Source organism: Dendrobium catenatum, unplaced genomic scaffold (assembly GCF_001605985.2).
Source record: "Dendrobium catenatum unplaced genomic scaffold, ASM160598v2 fragScaff_scaffold_756, whole genome shotgun sequence".
In the NCBI taxonomy this organism is placed as follows: domain Eukaryota; kingdom Viridiplantae; phylum Streptophyta; class Magnoliopsida; order Asparagales; family Orchidaceae; genus Dendrobium; species Dendrobium catenatum.
Genome location: NW_021319218.1, coordinates 42,357 through 54,887, shown reverse-complemented (window position 1 = coordinate 54,887; position 12,531 = coordinate 42,357). Strand labels below are relative to the sequence as shown.

The 12,531-nt window shown below is 36.0% G+C and overlaps 1 non-coding gene across 1 annotated transcript; it reads left to right on the top strand.

Moving 5' to 3' along the window:
- The first annotated feature begins 3,318 nt into the window (after positions 1–3,318).
- TRNAS-AGA lies at positions 3,319–3,400 on the top strand. The gene has a single exon. It is a non-coding gene; the product is annotated as a tRNA-Ser (tRNA).
- The last annotated feature ends 9,131 nt before the right edge of the window (positions 3,401–12,531 follow it).

The following is a 12,531-nucleotide window of genomic DNA, read 5'->3' as shown; positions in this document are numbered from 1 at the left end:
ATATTAGTATAAATTTTATGATTGTTGACCCACTTATAAAAGGATTGCCACTTAAGATATTTTATGAACATATGGCTCCTATGAGTGTAATTTATTTTGATAATGTGCTTGCATAGTGGGAGCTTATTTGTATTATTTAATTATTATAAACATACTTTTTAATCAGATTAAAATATTATTATTATCTTAATTATTGAAAACTCTAAAGCAAAGTTATTTAGTTTCAATCACAGTTTAATATAAAGTATTGAAACTGTGATAATAACTCTTTTGACTTATAATACTAGATCATTTGAAAATAGACTTACTATAAGATCACATTACATAAAAATTTCTTGTTACACATGTATGTCATTAATAATATTAATATAGTGATCATTGATGAATTTTGTTATGAAAAATTATAACAAATGTCACTTTGATTCTATATTAATATGATTTATGAATCAGATTATGCAGATATATCATTCCATAAAGTATAAAAAATGAGCTCTTACGGTTACTTAATAGTGTATAATTATCAGTGTAAATAAATAAATAAATAAATAATATATATAACATTATTTTTATCTAAAATTAAGCCAATTAAATTCATAATCTACTTAAGAATTAAATTATTATTTGATTCATGTGACTTCTCATTTAGTTTTATAAAATATTATGTAGAGATCATGTATTATATTTATTTTAATGATGAGTTAAAATAAGATAAATCAATTAAGTACAAATAGGATTGTGATCCCTAGTTTAAGGAGTTGGTTCTCATTTTCCTTATTGCCCATCTTAAAAAAAAAAAAAAAAGTGTCAGTCGATCTTTCTTAAGAACGCTGCTTCAAATGTGGGGGGGATTCAAAACCTCGATTTTTGTATTTCAATGGATTTAGGTACGCTATGATAATTCTTCTTGATGATTTTTCATGAAATTCGGGATAATGAAATTATTTTTCATCTCCATTTATTTTTAACATGAGATACATAAAATTTTGCTTATCCTAATTTGTTGAATAAATTCGTTGATAAATGTTCATCTCACATAGACAAGTTAAGAATGAAAATATTATGTCATTGTCTTATTGTCTTGTTATTTGATCAAGTTATTTTGTTCAAATCTTGCTTCTATGCATTAGGTCATAGTGTGTCAATAATGTGATAACCCAAGGTTAAGGATTTCCATAGATATAATCTTTAATATCTAAGGAACATTTCTCTTACTCCAGCTTCGTAGGTGGATCTAGCTCATAATAGACTAGAAGGCAATTTTTAGCCTGGCCTAAAATTGAGCTTTAGCTTAATGGGACAAAAGCCTAGTTTAGCCTCCTTAATGATTGATCCCTTATTCAAACCATCCTAACCTTTATTAAGACTATCATGAACCTAGTGGACTCATCCGAGATTAGCCAAGTGTAGCTAGTCTATGTTCCCCTTATGCTAACTAATTCTCAACACTATAAAAGCATATTTGTTCCAACATTGTTGTTGCGTTGACACGCTAGGTCAAGAATCATTGTATCCCTCTTAGTCCCTTCTCATCGGTGCCCCTTTTAAAATTTTATGCCATCTTTACGACACCCCATCTTAGTGTACGTTAAGTAAAGACTTTTTTCTCGAGGGTTTCAATCTTATTTCATGTCGATTGATATTGTCCCATCAAAGTCTATGCCCAAAAGTCTCTCATTGGCACCTTTGTAGTTAGCTTGTGGTTGATGTCTGTACTCCTAACAACATCCCTTTTATAGATCAATCTCCTTGGAACCATCTTTCACTTAGCATTTCATTCTCAACTGCTTTCTCCAGTTGGTTTTGTCCCATTGCTCTCAGCTCATTGACTTGTCATCCTAGCAATTTCCTCTCAATGACATATCACCCCGCCTGGTTGACATGCAAGCTCAACTTCTTATCTCGTGACCTACTGTAGATTTTATGGCATTACTTAACTCTCCTTATAATTTCTTCATGACACCTAATTATTAGGTATTAGTGTACAAGCTTCAAAAATATTTGAGGACATGCATGTCTTCTAAAATTTGCCTACATTGACCTGCAAGCTCTAAAAGAAAGGATTTTTCAAGGATCAAAACCCAACATCATTTGTGCACCTTTTGATGCCATTAAAGGTGGATGTCCATTTTCTATAAGCTCTTATTACAAAATTTTGGGCCAACAGATTTCTCTTAGCACCCATTTGGGCTAACCTCCCAATTTCTTAGCACCTTTTGTCTTCCCTCCCCTACCTTTTCTCTTCATGTTTGAAGGAGGCATCAACCACCACTTAGGAACTGCATGGTGACAAAAAACATATGATATAATTTGTTCTTGCCTTCCAATTTCTTAACACCCTTTGTCTCCCCTCCCCCATCATTTTTCTTTATGTTCAAAAAAGGGAAGCATCGACCACTGCTTGGGAGTTGCATGGTAAAAACAAAAGCAAGGCGTCAATGCTCCAACATAAGGAACTTTCTAGAGCTATCTATTGTAGCAAGAATAATTGCATGTCCCTCTCTTCCTTTAAGCTATTAAAGTGTATTCTTCTTCACTTTTTTTAAGCCAAAACTAAGTCCTCCACTCAACAACTCTCTCTCTTCTTATCATCTTGTGGCAGTCGATAGGTTAACTTGTCCATTTAAAATTCCCCAAGCTTTATACATGTAATCATTGGATTAGTTGCATAAGGTGGCTAGTCTTGTTTCTTATGTTTAGTGATTGAAAAACACTCAACCAACCATGTACCACACATCTTCTCTATTATCAACTCTCATTAGGTCATCTCCCTTTGATCTAGGATGACCTGACATTTTGTTTTAGATGGCTGACTATTATTTCTTCTTGAGATGATCCCTTATCTTACTTTGAGAAGGCATGCTAAAATCTTATCTCAAGATGACTAAACATCTCACTACATTGACTTTTTATCATCTTATCTTGAGAAAAATTATTGTTTAATACAGAGATTCTCCTTCATCTCTTTAAAGAAAGTTTGCCATCGACTTACCCAAAAACAGCCTACCTCCATTTTGCTTTGAAATAACTATTCTCTTTCTTCATTTGTGTCAATTTTGCTATGTTGTATACACTTAAAAAGTTACATATAAATCTAATGTATAAATATAATAAAAATATTAAGCAAATAGTTATATGGATAAATTAAGATCTAATTTTATTCATAATTATCATTTGACTAAAAAAATGCTGTATGGATAAAATTTGAGTGAATTTTGAAAAAAAAATTATGAATACATTAATTGCTAGTAGTTGTTAATAAAGATTGTTAATAGAAAGAAATATAGTTAAATAACTTCTTTACATCAACTAGCTAAAGAAGTGGACGTGCCGGAGTGGTTATCGGGCATGACTAGAAATCATGTGGGCTTTGCCCGCGCAGGTTCGAATCCTGCCGTCCACGCTTTTTGGCCCATTTAATTTTTAGGGTATGTGGGCCCGTTTGTAAATTCTGATTTTTTTGACCAGAAAGATATTAAATCTTGGACAGATTATTATGTTCCGAATTTGAATATATTCCGAGATAAATTCGGACACGTCAAGTCATCGGATGTACTGAACTCTGGTGATGTGGCCTGTCTGAATTCAACTCCGATCATGTCATTGCCGGTGATGTGGCATGCTCGATTTCGACTCCGAAATAATTTTCCTAAATCTTGTGCTTGTTGACTTCTCAAAAGTATTCATAATTACTTGTAATTATTATGTCCAAATTTCAGCTTCGCCTGCGCAGGTTCGAATCCTGTCGTTCACACTTTTTGGTCCAATTAATTTTTACGGTATGTGGGCCCATATGTAAATTCTGATTTATTCAGCAAGAAATATATTAAATCTTGGACATATTATTATGTGCGAAATCTGAATGTATTCGGAGACAAATTCGAACACGCCACATAATCGGATGTACTGAACCCTGGTGATATGGCATGCCCGAATTCGACTCCGATCACGTCATCGAATGTACTGAACCCCGATGATATGGCATGCCCGAATTTGACTCCGAAATAATTTTCCTAAATCTTGAGGTTGTTGAATTCTCAAAAGTATTCATAATTACTTGTAATTATTCTGCTCAATTTACTTGTAATTATTCAGATTTTTATGTGATTTACATAAATTAAATAATAACTGATAAAAAATTATGTAATTATAATATTTTTAATTTTTGTTATATGTCTTTATTAAAAAAATTTATGAATGTTAATTAGGTCAACTAAATTATATTTATTATGTTAATATCATAATGCCATAATTATTTTGTTTATTTTATAACTGCTAATTTCGCCAATTTAGTTCCAAAAGATAAATAAGAAACCTTTAATGCAAGTCGCCCTGTCGGACATCCACTAAAAATTTGTCACGTGGACTGTGCTTTGAGTAAAAAAACACAGTCAAAATCGCAGTTAAAGCACACCTAAAGTACAGTCAAAGCACACAGTTAAAGCGCAGTCTACATGACAAGTTTTTATTGGATGTCCGGACTTATTTTTAGATCCGATGACCGAACCTAATAATTTGCCGATGTGTGGGCGACTTGCATTATCTTTTTTAAAAGAAATTTTTATCATTAATCAAATTTAGTTTGTGATATTATATTTTTTGTTTGTGCATATATAATAAAGATTATATTTTATAATTATTTTTTTTAAAAAAAGTATTAATAGCGTGTTGTCAAATCAGATTGACATGATTGAGCTTTAAAATTAGGAGCAATTATTACGTCCGGTAACCGAATACATTCAGAGACCAATAACCAAGCGCCACGTCACCTAAAACTCGGTATTACTCGGTATACATTCAGATACGTTCGGATTTCACCGGACGTAATAATTACTCTAAAACCAGAGTGGTTCTATTCCTACACTTAATATTTTTATTACAAAATCAAACAATATTACATAACTTAATCTATACAAAATTTATTAGGCATATCATACAAACAATTTTCTAATTAAATTAAGAAACAAACAAATAAAAAAATAAGCTTTTTGCAACGGCTATATTTTAGGACAATAATCCGATCTCCCCCATTTTTGAAAAATATATAAATACTCATTGATAGTTTGCTATCTTAGGAAAAATGTCCACAACAAACTTCATGAAAAGATTAGATTTCCTAAACATTACACTATCATTATTTTCAACTACAAAGAATTAAAATGTTAAGTTTACAATAATGGGCTCCACCAAATGTTAACTTAGCAATCCCTTCAACTGTTAAGTAGAAAATGATTTAAGAAAAATAAATAAAAGAAAACAAGGAACCTAAAGCTCTCGACCTCCGACCTCCAAACTCCCACGCATGGAAGAATTGGGAGGAAGAAAAAGAAAGCCCTAGTCGACCCGACTTAAAAAAAAAAAAAAAAAAAGCAAGGCGCCCATTCAACGGGGGACTTGCCTTTTCATATCATGTGCATGGTTTAATTTTTAAATGGGTCAAATTTTGCACTAGGTTGTATGTTCAATGGACGATTATCTGTTAAGTGCAAAATATGTGATGTGTATTAAATTTGAATTTCAGTGAAAATATATTGTTTCAGTTAATTTTGTACAGAAAGTACTCAAAAATGACAAAAATACTCTATGCCATATGAAACAGCAACACTGTGTTGAAATCAACTCCGTTGAAATGCCATTTTTGGACATTACATCACCATCCTCTGTGCTTGCAAGCGCTGCATTGACATCACATACAGTGTACCTGTGTTGAACATTCAACTTGGTAACGTCTGGTTCTTAGGAAAATGAATGACACAACAGAATAATTTAGAATGCCCCAGCATTAGAAACTTTAACCAAGTGCCACAACGCTCAAATTTATGGAGCACCATGGCGTGAAAGTTACAACTTCATAGAGTCATGACCGACATAGCGAAAGGACACATATTCAATTAGTAACCATTCCACATCATTAATCACCGCAGTGGAGCAAGCCTATCAGTGTCGAGGCACTAGTTCAACTTTAAGTGCCGCAATGCCATCTTGTCAAGTGCCACAATGCTTGAGGCCGTTTCTGTGTTATCCTACAAATAGATGCTCAAATTTGTTTGTAATCTGTTCAATAACTTGAGTAAATTTTAGTACATTTTCAGTATACTTCTCTAGTATTCTTTTATAATAAAATCTAAGATAGGCTACGGAAGTGCAAGATACAATCTATGAGAGAGTTTAGCCCGTGTTTTCGTAAGCAACTCTGTAAGTGGAGGAAAAATGAGTGTATAGAAGATATTTTGATTCTTCAATTCTTCATAGTATAATGAAATTGAATTGCTTGTTATTTTTTATGTTTAGTTAGATATCTTATTTTGGATTGATGATTTAAAGAGCATATTAAGTATTAATGTGTACAATTATACTCAAAAGAATTTATGGATGTTTTCATTATATCATGTTCTTCATTTAATATATATATAATGGCCATTTGTATAATTAAAATTTAGTGTTATGTATAACCTCGAATCCTCAATGGAGAAATGCAAGAGCAATAAAGAGAATTGAGGGAGAATGTTGGCGCGCATGTCTAGATATATGGTGTTCAAATATTTTAGGTTATATAGAGATATTAAAATTGTAGGAGGTCAGCAAATATTCTTTTCACCTTTACAAGCTCGATAGAGATCTAGAGATGCATATGCTCTAATCCACATATAAAATTAAGAGTATCATTAGGAAAAATATGATATATATTTACACGCATCAATAAAAAATATTTTAGTAAAATTATATCAACTATTTTACTTATTTTTATTCAGTAGTAGGAAGTTGAAAATATCATTTTTATTTAAAATATGATAACTTATGCAATTAGAGTAAACAGTAGATTTATTGCAAGTAAGCATAACTCTTCTTCGTGGGTTCAACATTCTACTTCATTATTTTATTACTTGATTCATCACGTATACTTGCGTATATTTAAGTGGGCTTTACTTATTGACATGTCAAAAAAAAATCTAATCATATTTAAATATTGCATGTCACATCTACTGAAGTTCGGAAATAATCAATCTCGATAATCTACACAAGCCTCGCCCACATCACTATGCCTACTTTTATTTTCTTATCACTACCTAATCACATAATTGAGTTTCTAATCATGCTTACGTTAAAAATTAATATTGATTGTGAAAGTATTATGGCGAAAGCAAGTTTAAGGATCTATTTGGAGCAATTTCAAAAATAATTGTGAAATTGCTATAGTGAAAGTTAGCTGGCAATTATAGTTGTAAAAAAATATCATTTTATCACAAAGGTTTTTTGAAAATACTAACAATGCACTAAGAAAGAAGTAGACAAACGAAATGTGATTATTATCTAAAAAATCAAGTTATTAAAAAGTTATCCTAAACAGACTCTTACTTGTACTTAAATTTCATATGAAGTAAAGTTTTAGCCATATTTCTTGTTAGGTTTTTTCTTTGTAATTGTTCTTATTGCTTCTTGTAGAAACTGAAGGACAAGAAGAGAGGTCGGAGAGATACAGAGAAGACAATGAACAAGAAGACATAAATAATATTGTATTATTCATCTTTCCCATTGGTACATAGAGTAATATATATAGCTGGTTAGAGAGATGGTAGGTACACGTGTAAAGCACGAATAGTATGTAAATGATGACTGGCTACAGGTGCTAGACAGCTGTGCTAATAGCCCCCGTCAAACAGAGCTTTCTTCTCGAATGGTCAGTTTGGACCTTAATTCTTTAAACCTTGGAGTAGATAGCGGCTTGGTCAGAATGTCGGCAATTTGGTAGGTGGTTCCGATCAGAAGAAGACGGATGACCTGGTTTTGAATATGATCGCGGACGAATCTGTGATCTATCTCAATATGCTTAGTTCTTGCATGAAACACCGAGTTGTGAGCAAGATCTATGGAAGACGTATTGTCGCAGAATATATCAATGGGTTGGGTGTGCGGAATAAGGAAGTCAGTGAGTAGCCTTTTGAGCCAGATGGTGTCCGCGATGGCTGCCGCTAGCGCCCGATACTCGGATCCAATAGATGACCGTGAAACCGTGGACTGCTTCTTGACAACCCATGAGATAAGTGTGTCACCTAAGAAGGTGCAATCGGTAGTGGACTTCCTTGTGGTAGGATCGCTAGCCCAGTCAGCATCAGAGTATGTAGTCAGAGTGAGCGGAGCTTTGAGAATGGGTAAGCCGAACGCCAGTGTTCCTTTGATGTACCACAACAATCGCTTTAAAAGGTAGACATGTTGTGAAGAGGGATCGTGCATATGTTGAGATAGCACGTTAACCGCGTAGGCAATATCTGGACGGGTTAGCGTTAGATATTGTAATGAGCCTGTGACTCTTCGGCATGTGCTGGGTTTTGAGAACGTTGCATCCTCATGTGTTTGGACCGGAAGTTTAGTACAGGACGGATTGTCGAGGAAATTGCAATCAGTGAGATTAACAGAATTCAGAATTGATGTAGCATAGGATGATTGAGAGAGGAAGAACTTATTTGTGAGCTTTTGAATTTTGATGCCGAGAAAGTGATGAGCAGGTCCTAGATTTTTCATATTGAACTTTAAATGTAGCTTTGACAGGACATTGTTGATAGCTTCTTGGTTGTTGCCGGTGACGAGAATGTCGTCAACGTAGACGAGGAGGAAGATGTGCGTTTGATTTTGTTGAAGCGTGAGGATAGACGGATCAGCTTGGCTGTGCTTGAAGCCGATCGTGAGGAGGTGGTTTGTGAAGGTAGTATAACACTGTCGTGGCGTCTGTTTAAGGCCGTAGATTGATTTTCACAGCCAGCACACGTGATTCAGATGGGTGTTGTCTAGGAAGCCTCTCGGCTGAGCCATGTAGACCGTGTCTGTAAGTTGGCCGTGGAGAAAGGCGTTGGATACATTCAACTGTTGCACCGTCCATCCTTGTGAGAGAGCAAGAGTGAATAAGATCCGAATGGTGGGCAATTTTGCCACCAGACTGAACGTCTTGCTGTAGTCTATGCCGTACTCTTGCTTGTTGCCTTGAGCAACTAGGCGTGCCTTGAACCGTGCTATCGATCCGTCAGAATTGAATTTCTTTCGAAACGTCCATTTACAGCCTAGGATGGACGGTTTGGGGGGAGGTGGGACGAGGCACCATATGCCCTATGTTTGAAGATCTATGGACTCTTTAGCCATGGACTGTCGCCATTCTGGATGTCTGTTGGCTTCCGAGAAGCTGGTGGGATCCAAATCAGATGGTGGTGAATTGGTGGCTAGAAGATTGAGACGTCTGGGTGGTTTTAAGGAGCCTGTTTGCAACCATGTGATCATGGGATGTTTAGGTGGTTGTGTAGGCTGTTGCTGAGTTGTTATAGGAGTGGGACTATCGACAGAATTGGTGTGGCTGGAGGACTGAGTCTTTGATGGCGTGCAGTTTGTTGGTTCTGGTATTTGTGGTGAGCACATTGTGATTGGTGGTCTGATGTCCGATGCTTTAGATACCGGTAGAAGCAGTGAAGGAGGTATATCCCGGACCGTGAGCTGTGGAGGAAGAGTAGATTGGTTAAATGGAAATGAGTCCTCAAGAAATGTAACATGACGAGAAATAAATGTTTTGTTTGATTCCCTGTTGAAGCATTTATAGCCCTTGTGAATGTCTGAGTAACCCATGAAGACAAAAGAGCTGGACTTCGGTTGAAGTTTTGTGCACGTGTGCCTGGGTAGAAGAGGAAAGCACTCGCAACCAAATGTCCTCAGGTGAGCGTAATCAGGTGTTTTGTGAAACAGAAGTTGCATGGTGATTTGTTAGATGTGTTAGGAGATGGCATTCTGTTAATCAGATACACAACCGTTGAGCAGGCTTCAGGCCAGTATACCGAAGGAATGGAGGCTTTGTGAATGAGTGATCTAGTTGTTTCCAGGATATGGCGATTTTTGCGTTCGGATACCCCATTTTGTTCCGGGATTTAAGGACACGAGGATTGGAGCTGAATACCTTTGGAGCGAAGGAAGGTATGCATCTGTTGATTGATGAACTCCTTACCACCGTTGATCCTAACAGCTTTAATCTTGTAATTAATTTGATTTTCGATATACTTAGTAAATTGCATAAAGAAAGTAACCACATCAGATTTATGCAGATTTGGAAAAAGCCAAGTATAGCGGGAAACATCATCTACAAAAATGACAAAAAAATTTATAGCCCTGAGTAGAGGTAACCGGAGCCGGTCCCCATACATCAGAGTGCACAAGTTCAAGAGGATATTGTTTTCTTGTTTTGGATGATTCAAACAGTATTTTGTGACTTTTGCATTGAATACAAGTGGTACAAGGAAAATAAGACGAATGATGAATATGTAAAGTTGGATTGCTTTGAGCTATGTTGTGCAGGACCCGGAGATGAGAGTGGCCGAGACGGTCATGCCACCTCAAGACCTGCTTCTTGGACACCTGAAGAGTGGATGTGCAGTTCTGTGTTGTGTCTGTTGGAGAGATCTTGTACAGCCTTGCTCTACATTGACCGCGAAGAAAGCTCCTGATTTGTCATCAGATCCTTAAACACAAAATCCATTGGATCAAATGTAATCGAGATATTGTTATCTTTAACAAGATGAGAGATGGATATAAGATTGTGAGAGATATAAGGAACATGAAGTAAGTTGGTTAATTGAAGCTTATGATTCGGGGTTGGAAGAATACCCGTGCCCGAGTGAGCAATGGGAATGTTTCTTCCATCCCCGATGAAGACACCTTCAACTCCTTGATATGCAGTAGTTTGGTTGAGGTTGTCAGCCGCATTGGTCATGTGCGAGGACGCCCCTGAGTCTAGGTACCAATCGTAGGATGGGGTTTCAGAGTTAGCCATAAGAGCATTGTTCTGTTTGAGGTTGCTCAGTTGCTGAGTGTAGGTGGCATTCATGCGATGCCAACATACATCGGCCGTATGACCTTTCTTGGCGCAGATCTGGAATGTGGGAAGCTGTTGTTGCTGTTGGCTTGAGCGGCCATTTGAATTCTGAGATTGGGTAGAGCGACCCCTTGTGCGACGACCACGACCCCTGTTGGCGTACAGAGCCGCTTGCTGAATGGTGTCGGTGGAACTACGGGCAGCGTCGGCGTTGATATGAATTTCTTCACTGATTAGCATGGCGTACAGGTTTTCAAAGCGGATTTGTGTGGGCGAGTTGCGAATATACGTCTTGAAGGATTGATACGCCGGAGGCAAGCCGTTCAAGATATATAGAACTATATCTTCAGAGTCGATGGTAGAGCCGGCGGAGGCGATTTGGTCTACAAGCTTCTTGATCTCTGTAAGATACTGGATCATAGAGAGATTCTTCATGGAGATATGATGGAGCTCGTTCTTGAGCTGAATCACCTTGGATCGACTTGTTGCCTGAAACTGGCTTTCAAGAACCTGCCAGATCTCATGAGTGGTGTCAAGGTGAAGAATGTATGGCAACACCGTCGGAGATATCGTCGAGCATAGGGCCGCCTGAAGATTCTGGTCTATGATATGCCAGTTCTTGAGTGTTGATTCGACTGCGAGATTGGACGAATCCACAGAAGAATTCGGTGGGGCAAGAAAATGATCGAAATCATTTGCTCGGAGAATTTTGAGAATCTGATGGCGCCAAATCGGATAATTCTCCGATGACAATTGATTTGGGATGAGCGTTTTGAGATTTGAAACCACAAATTTGAGAAACTGAGAAATGTGGGAGGTTTCTACCGGAGCGCTATGTTGTTGGTCGGTGGCAGAGGAGGCGGAGTGAGATGTATCCATTTTCTGATCAGGTATAGGAAGGAAAAGCCTGATACCATGTAGAAACTGAAGGACAAGAAGAGAGGTCGGAGAGATACAGAGAAGACAATGAACAAGAAGACATAAATAATATTGTATTATTCATCTTTCCCATTGGTACATAGAGTAATATATATAGCTGGTTAGAGAGATGGTAGGTACACGTGTAAAGCACGGATAGGATGTAAATGATGACTTGCTACAGGCGCTAGACAGCTGTGCTAATACTTATCATTCATTTAGCTACTTTTCGAACTTAAATGGATGCAAAAAATAAGTTGTTGCTACTTCTTTTAGAAATTTTGTTTAAGGTTTTGTTTATGACAATTTTTTTTAAAGCAATTTTTTAGTATAAAATTTTTAATTCAAAATTTTTTTATAAAAATATTGTTCGGCTTCGTTTGGGATGACTTTCTAACTGCTTCTTAAAGTAAATTTTTTGTACAACAAATAAAAATTTTATACTAAAAAATTGATTTAAGAAATAGTAAAAAAACCCGTTAAGAAACCTAAATCCTATATTCAAACAGCTCCTTAAAATGACCATCTTTTTATTGCTGGTATTTTTATGAGACTACGAAGCTTTTCCTTTTACATAGAAGCAAAGAGAATGAGCCTAACTGGAATTTTTATGCAGAGATTAGCGTCAGAAGTAGCATACTCATGCAATGGGATTGATTTTTTAAGAGCTAAATTTATTAGAATATTGTAGTAATAAAAAAATTTATTATTCAACTTAAAAGTTATTAAATATCGCGCTTTAGAGGATAAGATATTTTTATATAGAATGTATT